The following is a 14,473-nucleotide window of genomic DNA, read 5'->3' as shown; positions in this document are numbered from 1 at the left end:
TACAGGAATGAGTCAAGCTCGTACTGTCCCGTGTCTTAAACCATATATATCGTACATATCCTTAAATTTGTGAATTGTTTTAGCACACACTATTTCATTCGGTAGTGCATTCCATTGATCAATTGCTCTGTTTGGGAAAATGAATTTCCTTAAGTCTTTATCACCTCTCTTCTTATGCAGTTTTTTGCAGTGTCCTCTTGCTGATGTTTCTCCATATGTTAAGTAATCATTTATGTCTACTTTCTCCTTCCCTGATATGCACTTATATAGCATTATCATGTCACCTCTTTTCCTTCTCTCCTGTAGTGTTGGTAGATTCAGTTTATTTAATCTTACTTCGTAGCTTAGGTCCCTTAAGCTTGGTATCCATCTTGTAGCGGCCCTTTGAACTTTTTCAATCTTGTCTATGTGCTTTTTGAGATGAGGACTCCAGACTACTGATGCATATTCCAGGGTTGGTCTAATGAATGATGTTATTATCCTTCTTAGCATGTCTTCGTTTATGTATGTGAATGCTATTCTCATATTTGCAAGCAGTGTATACATGTTCCGTACCTTCTCGCTGATGTGGTCAGCCGGAGATAGTCTGTTATTGATAATCACACCTAGGTCTTTCTCTCTTTCTGATGTGTATAGGGTTTTATTTAATAACTTATAATCCCAATCAGGTCTTTTTCTACTTTTAACAAACTTGATTACATGACACTTGTCCACATTGAATTCCATTTGCCATGTTCTACTCCATTCATGAAGTTTATTTAATTCTTCTTGTAGCTCTTTACAAGAGTCTGTGTTAGTAATTCTCCTTTGTATTTTTGCATCATTTGCAAAAATATTCAGATAGCTCTCATTTCCAGTGTTACTGTTTATATCATTTATATACACTAAAAACACAATTGGTGCCAGCACTGAACCCTGTGGTACTCCACTAGTCACTTCTTTCCATGATGAGTAGTTTCCTCTTAGTACTGTTCTCATTTCTCTTTTTATGAGAAAGTCTTGCATCCAACAAAACAGTTTGCCTCGAATTCCTCCTTGATGGTACAGTTTCCATAAAAGTCTTTGGTGTGGTACTGTGTCAAAAGCTTTCTTGAATTCAAAATAGATACTGTCCACCCATCCTTCCCTTTCCTGTATTGTGTTTGTTACTCTGTCATAGTAGCTCAGCAGATTAGTAACACATGATTTTCCTTTTCTGAAACCAAACTGTCTTTCTGTTATCATACTGTGTTCTTCTAGATGGTTTACCCAAGCTTTTTTTATAAGCTTTTCTAATACCTTGCTTACAACACTGGTCAGTGATACTGGTTGGTAGTTGAATGGATTTTGTCTATTTCCTTTCTTGAATAAGGGGACAATATTTGCTTTTTTCCAAATATCAGGTAGTTTACCTTGACTCAAGGATTTCTTGAAAATTAAAAATAATGGTTTACTTAACTCCTTTGCAGATTCTCGTAGTACCCAACATGAAATTTCATCAGGACCACTTGCTTTTCCTCTGTCTAATCTACTTAACTCCTCCTGTATTACTTTTTCTGCTATTTGTATATCTGGTAGTATGTGTGGACATGCATGTTCCACATAGTCCCTCTCAAAATTTTTTTCTTCTGTAAAAACTGATTGGAAATTCTTATTTAGTGCTTCACAAATATCCTTCTCTTGTGTATAAGTGATTCCCTCATCCGTAATTGATTGTATTATATCTTTTACTTTGGTTTTGCTTCTGATATAGCTGTAAAACAGCTTTGGTTGATCACTACTTTTATTTAATATATCCTCCTCAAACTTTTTTTGGGCTTCCTCCTTATTCGTGTATAATCGTTTCTTGCCTGTTTGTAATTATTATACGCCCTTTCACTATTATGTCTTCTGTATCTATTCCACAACAAATCTCTACTTTCTTTTGATTTTTTACATTCTGTATTGAACCATTTCTGTATTTTCTTATCTGTTTCTTTGTGCTGTGGGATGTACTTCTGGACTCCTACTTCATAAAATTCACAGAATTTTTTATATACAGCATTTCAATCTTGTCCTCTAAGCTCATTTTCCCAATTAACTTCTAAGAAATACTTCTTTAGGTCTTGATAATTTCCCTTTTTATAGTTTAGGCTCTTTTTGTAACTGTCATTGTTGTTTACTAGGTCATATGCTACCCTGAAGTTATAATTTAGTACAGCATGATCGCTTTTGCCGAGGGGAGGGTGATATATTAAACTGTCAATATCATTTTCTTGCCTAGTAAAAATTAGATCTAGCACTGAAGGTACATCAAGTCCTCTTTTCTGGTGGTTTCCCTCACATATTGCGTTAGGAAGAACTCTTGTACGAGATCCAGGAGCTTTTGGTCCCAACAGCTTTCTTGGCTAATTATATCTAGAGTATACCAATTCATATTTGTATTGAAATCCCCAGTTAGTATAATTCTTTCTGATTTCTCTTTCATTTTATGTAGCAATGATCTTACGTGTGTGTGTGTGTGTGTGTGTTCTTACCTTACCTAATTGTATCTTTACAGGAATGAGTCAAGCTCATACTGTCCTATGTCTTAAACCATATTTATTGTACATATCCTTAAATTTGTGAATTGTTTTGGCACACACTACTTCATTCGGTAGTGCATTCCATTGATCAATTGCTCTGTTTGGGAAAATGAATTTCCTTAAGTCTTTATCACCTCTCTTCTTATGCAGTTTTTTGCAGTGTCCTCTTGCTGATGTTTCTCCATATGTTAAGTAATCATTTATGTCTATTTTCTCCTTCCCTGATATGCACTTATATAGCATTATCATGTCACCTCTTTTCCTTCTCTCATGTAGTGTTGGTAGATTCAGTTTATTTAGTCTTTCTTCGTAGCTTAGGTCCCTTAAGCTTGGTATCCATCTTGTAGCGGCCCTTTGAACCTTTTCAATCTTGTCTATATGCTTTTTGAGATGAGGACTCCAGACTACTGATGCATATTCCAGGGTAGGTCTAATGAATGATGTTATTATCCTTCTTAGCATGTCTTCATTTATGTATGTGAATGCTATTCTCATATTTGCAAGCAGTGTATACATGTTCCGTACCTTCTCGCTGATGTTGTCAGCCGGAGATAGTCTGTTATTGATAATCACACCTAGGTCTTTCTCTCTTTCTGATGTGTATAGGGTTTTATTTCCTAACTTATAATCCCAATCAGGTCTATTTCCACTTTTAACAAACTTGATTACATGACACTTGTCCACATTGAATTCCATTTGCCATGTACTACTCCATTCATGAAGTATATTTAATTCTTCTTGTAGCTCTTTACAAGAGTCTGTGTTAGTAATTCTCCTTTGTATTTTTGCATCATCTGCAAACATATTCAGATAGCTCTCATTTCCAGTGTTACTGTTTATATCATTTATATACACTAAAAACATGATTGGTGCCAGCACTGAACCCTGTGGTAGTCCACTAGTCACTTCTTTCCATGATGAGTAATTTCCTCTTAGTACTGTCCTCATTTCTCTTTTTATGAGAAAGTCTTGCTTCCAACAAAATAGTTTGCCTCAAATTCCTCCTTGATGGTACAGTTTCCATAAAAGTCTTTGGTGTGGTACTGTGTCAAAAGCTTTCTTGAAATCTAAATACAGTAGATACTGTGTGTGTGTGTGTGTGTGTGTGTGTGTGTGTGTTCTTACCTTACCTAACTGTTCTTACCTAATTGCATCTTTACAGGAATGAGTCAAGCTCGTACTGTCCCGTGTCTTAACCCTTTAACCGCGGGTATTGTTTTGGTCTGACTGTCCTCTCCCGCGGGGGTTTCAGCCAAATGTAAACAAACCTTTAAACCTTAATAACTCTGCACAGAATAAAGCTAGAGAAAAAAATTACGTACCATTAGAAAGTACTAACCTTCAGCTTTCCATTGATGTAGGTTTCATGACTTTGTTGACTTTCACAGGACGGGCAGAGCCATTAGAAATGAGGGGTGTAAAATCACTATTTGACGCCTCACACACAGTACCAAATGCCAACCACTCTCTCATAATAGTAATATAAACATATATGAACACTGTACATACGATAAACACCCACTCTGTGTTCACTGAGGTAGGTAAAAGGCACTTCACTGCAGGCTGCGCCCGCTCTTCACTGTGGCTGCGCCTCACTTCACTGTGGCGTCACCCGCTCACTGACGTTTCAGGCGATCTTTTCATTATTTCTAACTTCTAATATTATTTTACATATAATCTGGGCAATATACATTATATTTACACTGCACTTATTACTATATTGCGTCACTGTCGCATCACAGAATTACACAAGTGCCGCAGATTCTCTTATTACAATATCACTTATTATACTGGCCAATATTTACATTTTTTTCTAGGCAAAATATCCCTTATTACTACATTATCCATTATACAATTATTGGTAAAGCACGTCACTGTCGCATCACTGTATATCACTGTCACTTTCAGTAACTCTGCACAGAATAAATCTAGAGCGAAAAATATGGTACCATTAGAAAGTACTAACCTTTGGCTTTGCAATGATGTAGGTTTCATGATTTCTTTGACTATCACTGGATGGGCAGTGCCATTAGAAGTGAGCGATCTAAAATCACTATTTTTCGCTCACACACCATTACCTTCGCTCATACACCATTATCAAATGCCAACCTCATTCTGATAATAACACTATAAACATATATGAACACTGCACATACGATATACACCCACTCTGTGTTCACTGAGGCAGGTAAAAGGCACTGTCATTACCCGCACTTCACTGCCACATCAGCGGTGTTGTAATCACTATTTTTCGCTCACACACCATTACCAAATGCCAACCTCATTCTGATAATAATACTATAAACATATATGAACACTGCACATACGATAAACACCCACTCTGTGTTCACTGAGGCAGGTAAAAGGCACTGTAATTGCCCGCACTTCACTGCCACATCAGTGGTGTTGTAATCACTATTTTTCGCTCACACACCATTACCAAATGCCAACCTCATTCTGATAATAATACTATAAACATATATGAACACTGCACATACGATAAACACCCACTCTGTGTTCACTGAGGCAGGTAAAAGGCACTGTAATTGCCTGCACTTCACTTCCACATCAGCAGTGTTGTCGCTCACACAGCTGGACAGATACTGATGCGTGCTTGGTCCGGGGTGGGGTGGGGGCCCCGGGGGTGGGAGGTGGCACCCCAGGGGGGGGGAGGTGGGGGTCGGCTGGAGTGAAAGAAATTAATAGCTACTCTCCCTTGAAACAATTGGCGCACGGAAAAATCGCGAGGTATTCAAAATATTCACAAACATTCGAGAATGACACCCGCGGTTTGGTCCAGTTTTTGCAATGTCATTCTGGAATGACACCCGCGGTTAAAGGGTTAAACCATATTTATCATACATATCCTTAAATTTGTGAATTGTTTTGGCACACACTATTTCATTCGGTAGTGCATTCCATTGATCAATTGCTCTGTTTGCGAAACTGAATTTCCTTACGTCTTTATCACCTCTCTTCTTATGCAGTTTTTTGCAGTGTCCTCTTCCTGATGCTTCTCCATATGTTAAGTAATCATTTATGTCTATTTTCCCCTTCCCTGATATGCACTTATATAGCATTATCATGTCACCTCTTTTCCTTCTCTCCTGTAGTGTTGGTAGATTCAGTTTATTTAGTCTTTCTTCGTAGCTTAGGTCCCTTAAGCTTGGTATCCATCTTGTAGCGGCCCTTTGAACCTTTTCAATCTTGTCTATATGCTCTTTGAGATGAGGACTCCAGACTACTGATGCATATTCCAGGGTTGGTCTAATGAATGATGTTATTATCCTTCTTAGCATGTCTTCATTTATGTATGTGAATGCTATTCTCATATTTGCAAGCAGTGTACACATGTTCCGTACCTTCTCGCTCATGTGGTCAGCAGGAGATAGTCTGTTATTGATAATCACACCTAGGTCTTTCTCTCTTTCTGATGTGTATAGGGTTTATTTCCTAACTTATAATCCCAATCAGGTCTTTTTCCACTTTTAACAAACTTGATTACATGACACTTGTCCACATTGAATTCCATTTGCCATGTACTACTCCATTCATGAAGTTTATTTAATTCTTCTTGTAGCTCTTTACAAGAGTCTGTGTTAGTAATTCTCCTTTGTATTTTTGCATCATCTGCAAACATATTCAGATAGCTCTCATTTCCAGTGTTACTGTTTATATCATTTATATACACTAAAAACATGGTTCGTGCCAGCACCGAACTCTGTGGTACTCCACTAGTCACTTCTTTCCATGATGAGTAGTTTCCTCTTAGTACTGTCCTCATTTCTCTTTTTATGAGAAAATCTTGCATCCAACAAAACAGTTTGCCTCGAATTCCTCCTTGATGGTACAGTTTCCATAAAAGTCTTTGGTGTGGTACTGTGTCAAAAGCTTTCTTGAAATCTAAATACAGTAGATACTGTGTGTGTGTGTGTGTGTGTGTGTGTGTGTGTGCGTGTGTGTGTGCGTGTGTGTGTGTGTGTTTGTGTGTGTGTGTGTGTGTGCGTGTGTGTGTGTGTTTGTGTGTGTGTGTGTGTGCGTGTGTGTGTGTGCGTGTGTGTGTGTGTGTGTGTGTGTTCTTACCTTACCTATTTGTTCTTACCTAATTGTATCTTTACAGGAATGAGTCAAGCTCGTACTGTCCCGTGTCTTAAACCATATATATCGTACATATCCTTAAATTTGTGAATTGTTTTAGCACACACTATTTCATTCGGTAGTGCATTCCATTGATCAATTGCTCTGTTTGGGAAAATGAATTTCCTTAAGTCTTTATCACCTCTCTTCTTATGCAGTTTTTTGCAGTGTCCTCTTGCTGATGTTTCTCCATATGTTAAGTAATCATTTATGTCTACTTTCTCCTTCCCTGATATGCACTTATATAGCATTATCATGTCACCTCTTTTCCTTCTCTCCTGTAGTGTTGGTAGATTCAGTTTATTTAATCTTACTTCGTAGCTTAGGTCCCTTAAGCTTGGTATCCATCTTGTAGCGGCCCTTTGAACTTTTTCAATCTTGTCTATGTGCTTTTTGAGATGAGGACTCCAGACTACTGATGCATATTCCAGGGTTGGTCTAATGAATGATGTTATTATCCTTCTTAGCATGTCTTCGTTTATGTATGTGAATGCTATTCTCATATTTGCAAGCAGTGTATACATGTTCCGTACCTTCTCGCTGATGTGGTCAGCCGGAGATAGTCTGTTATTGATAATCACACCTAGGTCTTTCTCTCTTTCTGATGTGTATAGGGTTTTATTTAATAACTTATAATCCCAATCAGGTCTTTTTCTACTTTTAACAAACTTGATTACATGACACTTGTCCACATTGAATTCCATTTGCCATGTTCTACTCCATTCATGAAGTTTATTTAATTCTTCTTGTAGCTCTTTACAAGAGTCTGTGTTAGTAATTCTCCTTTGTATTTTTGCATCATTTGCAAAAATATTCAGATAGCTCTCATTTCCAGTGTTACTGTTTATATCATTTATATACACTAAAAACACAATTGGTGCCAGCACTGAACCCTGTGGTACTCCACTAGTCACTTCTTTCCATGATGAGTAGTTTCCTCTTAGTACTGTTCTCATTTCTCTTTTTATGAGAAAGTCTTGCATCCAACAAAACAGTTTGCCTCGAATTCCTCCTTGATGGTACAGTTTCCATAAAAGTCTTTGGTGTGGTACTGTGTCAAAAGCTTTCTTGAATTCAAAATAGATACTGTCCACCCATCCTTCCCTTTCCTGTATTGTGTTTGTTACTCTGTCATAGTAGCTCAGCAGATTAGTAACACATGATTTTCCTTTTCTGAAACCAAACTGTCTTTCTGTTATCATACTGTGTTCTTCTAGATGGTTTACCCAAGCTTTTTTTATAAGCTTTTCTAATACCTTGCTTACAACACTGGTCAGTGATACTGGTTGGTAGTTGAATGGATTTTGTCTATTTCCTTTCTTGAATAAGGGGACAATATTTGCTTTTTTCCAAATATCAGGTAGTTTACCTTGACTCAAGGATTTCTTGAAAATTAAAAATAATGGTTTACTTAACTCCTTTGCAGATTCTCGTAGTACCCAACATGAAATTTCATCAGGACCACTTGCTTTTCCTCTGTCTAATCTACTTAACTCCTCCTGTATTACTTTTTCTGCTATTTGTATATCTGGTAGTATGTGTGGACATGCATGTTCCACATAGTCCCTCTCAAAATTTTTTCTTCTGTAAAAACTGATTGGAAATTCTTATTTAGTGCTTCACAAATATCCTTCTCTTGTGTATAAGTGATTCCCTCATCCGTAATTGATTGTATTATATCTTTTACTTTGGTTTTGCTTCTGATATAGCTGTAAAACAGCTTTGGTTGATCACTACTTTTATTTAATATATCCTCCTCAAACTGTTTTTGGGCTTCCCTCCTTATTCGTGTATAATCGTTTCTTGCCTGTTTGTAATTATTATACGCCCTTTCACTATTATGTCTTCTGTATCTATTCCACAACAAATCTCTACTTTCTTTTGATTTTTTACATTCTGTATTGAACCATTTCTGTATTTTCTTATCTGTTTCTTTGTGCTGTGGGATGTACTTCTGGACTCCTACTTCATAAAATTCACAGAATTTTTTATATACAGCATTTCAATCTTGTCCTCTAAGCTCATTTTCCCAATTAACTTCTAAGAAATACTTCTTTAGGTCTTGATAATTTCCCTTTTTATAGTTTAGGCTCTTTTTGTAACTGTCATTGTTGTTTACTAGGTCATATGCTACCCTGAAGTTATAATTTAGTACAGCATGATCGCTTTTGCCGAGGGGAGGGTGATATATTAAACTGTCAATATCATTTTCTTGCCTAGTAAAAATTAGATCTAGCACTGAAGGTACATCAAGTCCTCTTTTTCTGGTGGTTTCCCTCACATATTGCGTTAGGAAGAACTCTTGTACGAGATCCAGGAGCTTTTGGTCCCAACAGCTTTCTTGGCTAATTATATCTAGAGTATACCAATTCATATTTGTATTGAAATCCCCAGTTAGTATAATTCTTTCTGATTTCTCTTTCATTTTATGTAGCAATGATCTTACGTGTGTGTGTGTGTGTGTGTGTTCTTACCTTACCTAATTGTATCTTTACAGGAATGAGTCAAGCTCATACTGTCCTATGTCTTAAACCATATTTATTGTACATATCCTTAAATTTGTGAATTGTTTTGGCACACACTACTTCATTCGGTAGTGCATTCCATTGATCAATTGCTCTGTTTGGGAAAATGAATTTCCTTAAGTCTTTATCACCTCTCTTCTTATGCAGTTTTTTGCAGTGTCCTCTTGCTGATGTTTCTCCATATGTTAAGTAATCATTTATGTCTATTTTCTCCTTCCCTGATATGCACTTATATAGCATTATCATGTCACCTCTTTTCCTTCTCTCATGTAGTGTTGGTAGATTCAGTTTATTTAGTCTTTCTTCGTAGCTTAGGTCCCTTAAGCTTGGTATCCATCTTGTAGCGGCCCTTTGAACCTTTTCAATCTTGTCTATATGCTTTTTGAGATGAGGACTCCAGACTACTGATGCATATTCCAGGGTAGGTCTAATGAATGATGTTATTATCCTTCTTAGCATGTCTTCATTTATGTATGTGAATGCTATTCTCATATTTGCAAGCAGTGTATACATGTTCCGTACCTTCTCGCTGATGTTGTCAGCCGGAGATAGTCTGTTATTGATAATCACACCTAGGTCTTTCTCTCTTTCTGATGTGTATAGGGTTTTATTTCCTAACTTATAATCCCAATCAGGTCTATTTCCACTTTTAACAAACTTGATTACATGACACTTGTCCACATTGAATTCCATTTGCCATGTACTACTCCATTCATGAAGTATATTTAATTCTTCTTGTAGCTCTTTACAAGAGTCTGTGTTAGTAATTCTCCTTTGTATTTTTGCATCATCTGCAAACATATTCAGATAGCTCTCATTTCCAGTGTTACTGTTTATATCATTTATATACACTAAAAACATGATTGGTGCCAGCACTGAACCCTGTGGTAGTCCACTAGTCACTTCTTTCCATGATGAGTAATTTCCTCTTAGTACTGTCCTCATTTCTCTTTTTATGAGAAAGTCTTGCTTCCAACAAAATAGTTTGCCTCAAATTCCTCCTTGATGGTACAGTTTCCATAAAAGTCTTTGGTGTGGTACTGTGTCAAAAGCTTTCTTGAAATCTAAATACAGTAGATACTGTGTGTGTGTGTGTGTGTGTGTGTGTGTGTGTGTGTTCTTACCTTACCTAACTGTTCTTACCTAATTGCATCTTTACAGGAATGAGTCAAGCTCGTACTGTCCCGTGTCTTAACCCTTTAACCGCGGGTATTGTTTTGGTCTGACTGTCCTCTCCCGCGGGGGTTTCAGCCAAATGTAAACAAACCTTTAAACCTTAATAACTCTGCACAGAATAAAGCTAGAGAAAAAAATTACGTACCATTAGAAAGTACTAACCTTCAGCTTTCCATTGATGTAGGTTTCATGACTTTGTTGACTTTCACAGGACGGGCAGAGCCATTAGAAATGAGGGGTGTAAAATCACTATTTGACGCCTCACACACAGTACCAAATGCCAACCACTCTCTCATAATAGTAATATAAACATATATGAACACTGTACATACGATAAACACCCACTCTGTGTTCACTGAGGTAGGTAAAAGGCACTTCACTGCGGCTGCGCCCGCTCTTCACTGTGGCTGCGCCTCACTTCACTGTGGCGTCACCCGCTCACTGACGTTTCAGGCGATCTTTTCATTATTTCTAACTTCTAATATTATTTTACATATAATCTGGGCAATATACATTATATTTACACTGCACTTATTACTATATTGCGTCACTGTCGCATCACAGAATTACACAAGTGCCGCAGATTCTCTTATTACAATATCACTTATTATACTGGCCAATATTTACATTTTTTTCTAGGCAAAATATCCCTTATTACTACATTATCCATTATACAATTATTGGTAAAGCACGTCACTGTCGCATCACTGTATATCACTGTCACTTTCAGTAACTCTGCACAGAATAAATCTAGAGCGAAAAATATGGTACCATTAGAAAGTACTAACCTTTGGCTTTGCAATGATGTAGGTTTCATGATTTCTTTGACTATCACTGGATGGGCAGTGCCATTAGAAGTGAGCGATCTAAAATCACTATTTTTCGCTCACACACCATTACCTTTCGCTCATACACCATTATCAAATGCCAACCTCATTCTGATAATAACACTATAAACATATATGAACACTGCACATACGATATACACCCACTCTGTGTTCACTGAGGCAGGTAAAAGGCACTGTCATTACCCGCACTTCACTGCCACATCAGCGGTGTTGTAATCACTATTTTTCGCTCACACACCATTACCAAATGCCAACCTCATTCTGATAATAATACTATAAACATATATGAACACTGCACATACGATAAACACCCACTCTGTGTTCACTGAGGCAGGTAAAAGGCACTGTAATTGCCCGCACTTCACTGCCACATCAGTGGTGTTGTAATCACTATTTTTCGCTCACACATCATTACCAAATGCCAACCTCATTCTGATAATAATACTATAAACATATATGAACACTGCACATACGATAAACACCCACTCTGTGTTCACTGAGGCAGGTAAAAGGCACTGTAATTGCCTGCACTTCACTTCCACATCAGCAGTGTTGTCGCTCACACAGCTGGACAGATACTGATGCGTGCTTGGTCCGGGGTGGGGGGGGGGGCCCAGGGGTGGGAGGTGGCACCCCAGGGGGGAGGTGGGGGTCGGCTGGAGTGAAAGAAATTAATAGCTACTCTCCCTTGAAACAATTGGCGCACGGAAAACGCGAGGTATTCAAAATATTCACAAACATTCGAGAATGACACCCGCGGTTTGGTCCAGTTTTTGCAATGTCATTCTGGAATGACACCCGCGGTTAAAGGGTTAAACCATATTTATCATACATATCCTTAAATTTGTGAATTGTTTTGGCACACACTATTTCATTCGGTAGTGCATTCCATTGATCAATTGCTCTGTTTGCGAAACTGAATTTCCTTACGTCTTTATCACCTCTCTTCTTATGCAGTTTTTTGCAGTGTCCTCTTCCTGATGCTTCTCCATATGTTAAGTAATCATTTATGTCTATTTTCCCCTTCCCTGATATGCACTTATATAGCATTATCATGTCACCTCTTTTCCTTCTCTCCTGTAGTGTTGGTAGATTCAGTTTATTTAGTCTTTCTTCGTAGCTTAGGTCCCTTAAGCTTGGTATCCATCTTGTAGCGGCCCTTTGAACCTTTTCAATCTTGTCTATATGCTCTTTGAGATGAGGACTCCAGACTACTGATGCATATTCCAGGGTTGGTCTAATGAATGATGTTATTATCCTTCTTAGCATGTCTTCATTTATGTATGTGAATGCTATTCTCATATTTGCAAGCAGTGTACACATGTTCCGTACCTTCTCGCTCATGTGGTCAGCAGGAGATAGTCTGTTATTGATAATCACACCTAGGTCTTTCTCTCTTTCTGATGTGTATAGGGTTTATTTCCTAACTTATAATCCCAATCAGGTCTTTTTCCACTTTTAACAAACTTGATTACATGACACTTGTCCACATTGAATTCCATTTGCCATGTACTACTCCATTCATGAAGTTTATTTAATTCTTCTTGTAGCTCTTTACAAGAGTCTGTGTTAGTAATTCTCCTTTGTATTTTTGCATCATCTGCAAACATATTCAGATAGCTCTCATTTCCAGTGTTACTGTTTATATCATTTATATACACTAAAAACATGGTTCGTGCCAGCACCGAACTCTGTGGTACTCCACTAGTCACTTCTTTCCATGATGAGTAGTTTCCTCTTAGTACTGTCCTCATTTCTCTTTTTATGAGAAAATCTTGCATCCAACAAAACAGTTTGCCTCGAATTCCTCCTTGATGGTACAGTTTCCATAAAAGTCTTTGGTGTGGTACTGTGTCAAAAGCTTTCTTGAAATCTAAATACAGTAGATACTGTGTGTGTGTGTGTGTGTGTGTGTGTGTGTGCGTGTGTGTGTGCGTGTGTGTGTGTGTGTTTGTGTGTGTGTGTGTGTGTGCGTGTGTGTGTGTGTTTGTGTGTGTGTGTGTGTGCGTGTGTGTGTGTGCGTGTGTGTGTGTGTGTGTGTGTTCTTACCTTACCTATTTGTTCTTACCTAATTGTATCTTTACAGGAATGAGTCAAGCTCGTACTGTCCCGTGTCTTAAACCATATATATCGTACATATCCTTAAATTTGTGAATTGTTTTAGCACACACTATTTCATTCGGTAGTGCATTCCATTGATCAATTGCTCTGTTTGGGAAAATGAATTTCCTTAAGTCTTTATCACCTCTCTTCTTATGCAGTTTTTTGCAGTGTCCTCTTGCTGATGTTTCTCCATATGTTAAGTAATCATTTATGTCTACTTTCTCCTTCCCTGATATGCACTTATATAGCATTATCATGTCACCTCTTTTCCTTCTCTCCTGTAGTGTTGGTAGATTCAGTTTATTTAATCTTACTTCGTAGCTTAGGTCCCTTAAGCTTGGTATCCATCTTGTAGCGGCCCTTTGAACTTTTTCAATCTTGTCTATGTGCTTTTTGAGATGAGGACTCCAGACTACTGATGCATATTCCAGGGTTGGTCTAATGAATGATGTTATTATCCTTCTTAGCATGTCTTCGTTTATGTATGTGAATGCTATTCTCATATTTGCAAGCAGTGTATACATGTTCCGTACCTTCTCGCTGATGTGGTCAGCCGGAGATAGTCTGTTATTGATAATCACACCTAGGTCTTTCTCTCTTTCTGATGTGTATAGGGTTTTATTTAATAACTTATAATCCCAATCAGGTCTTTTTCTACTTTTAACAAACTTGATTACATGACACTTGTCCACATTGAATTCCATTTGCCATGTTCTACTCCATTCATGAAGTTTATTTAATTCTTCTTGTAGCTCTTTACAAGAGTCTGTGTTAGTAATTCTCCTTTGTATTTTTGCATCATTTGCAAAAATATTCAGATAGCTCTCATTTCCAGTGTTACTGTTTATATCATTTATATACACTAAAAACACAATTGGTGCCAGCACTGAACCCTGTGGTACTCCACTAGTCACTTCTTTCCATGATGAGTAGTTTCCTCTTAGTACTGTTCTCATTTCTCTTTTTATGAGAAAGTCTTGCATCCAACAAAACAGTTTGCCTCGAATTCCTCCTTGATGGTACAGTTTCCATAAAAGTCTTTGGTGTGGTACTGTGTCAAAAGCTTTCTTGAATTCAAAATAGATACTGTCCACCCATCCTTCCCTTTCCTGTATTGTGTTTGTTACTCTGTCATAGTAGC

The 14,473-nt window shown here is 37.6% G+C and overlaps 1 protein-coding gene across 1 annotated transcript in view; it reads right to left on the bottom strand.

Annotated features, from left to right (window-relative positions):
• Positions 1-14,473, bottom strand: part of LOC145417306 (uncharacterized) — a 564,754-nt gene that overhangs the window by 129,516 nt on the left and 420,765 nt on the right. The window lies entirely within an intron of this gene.

This window comes from Coenobita brevimanus, chromosome 110, assembly GCF_032717465.1.
Source record: "Coenobita brevimanus isolate Jiangsu-jjx chromosome 110, ASM3271746v2, whole genome shotgun sequence".
In the NCBI taxonomy this organism is placed as follows: domain Eukaryota; kingdom Metazoa; phylum Arthropoda; class Malacostraca; order Decapoda; family Coenobitidae; genus Coenobita; species Coenobita brevimanus.
The sequence above is the reverse complement of the archived record's forward strand: the minus strand, read 5'-3'. Positions and strand labels throughout refer to the sequence as shown.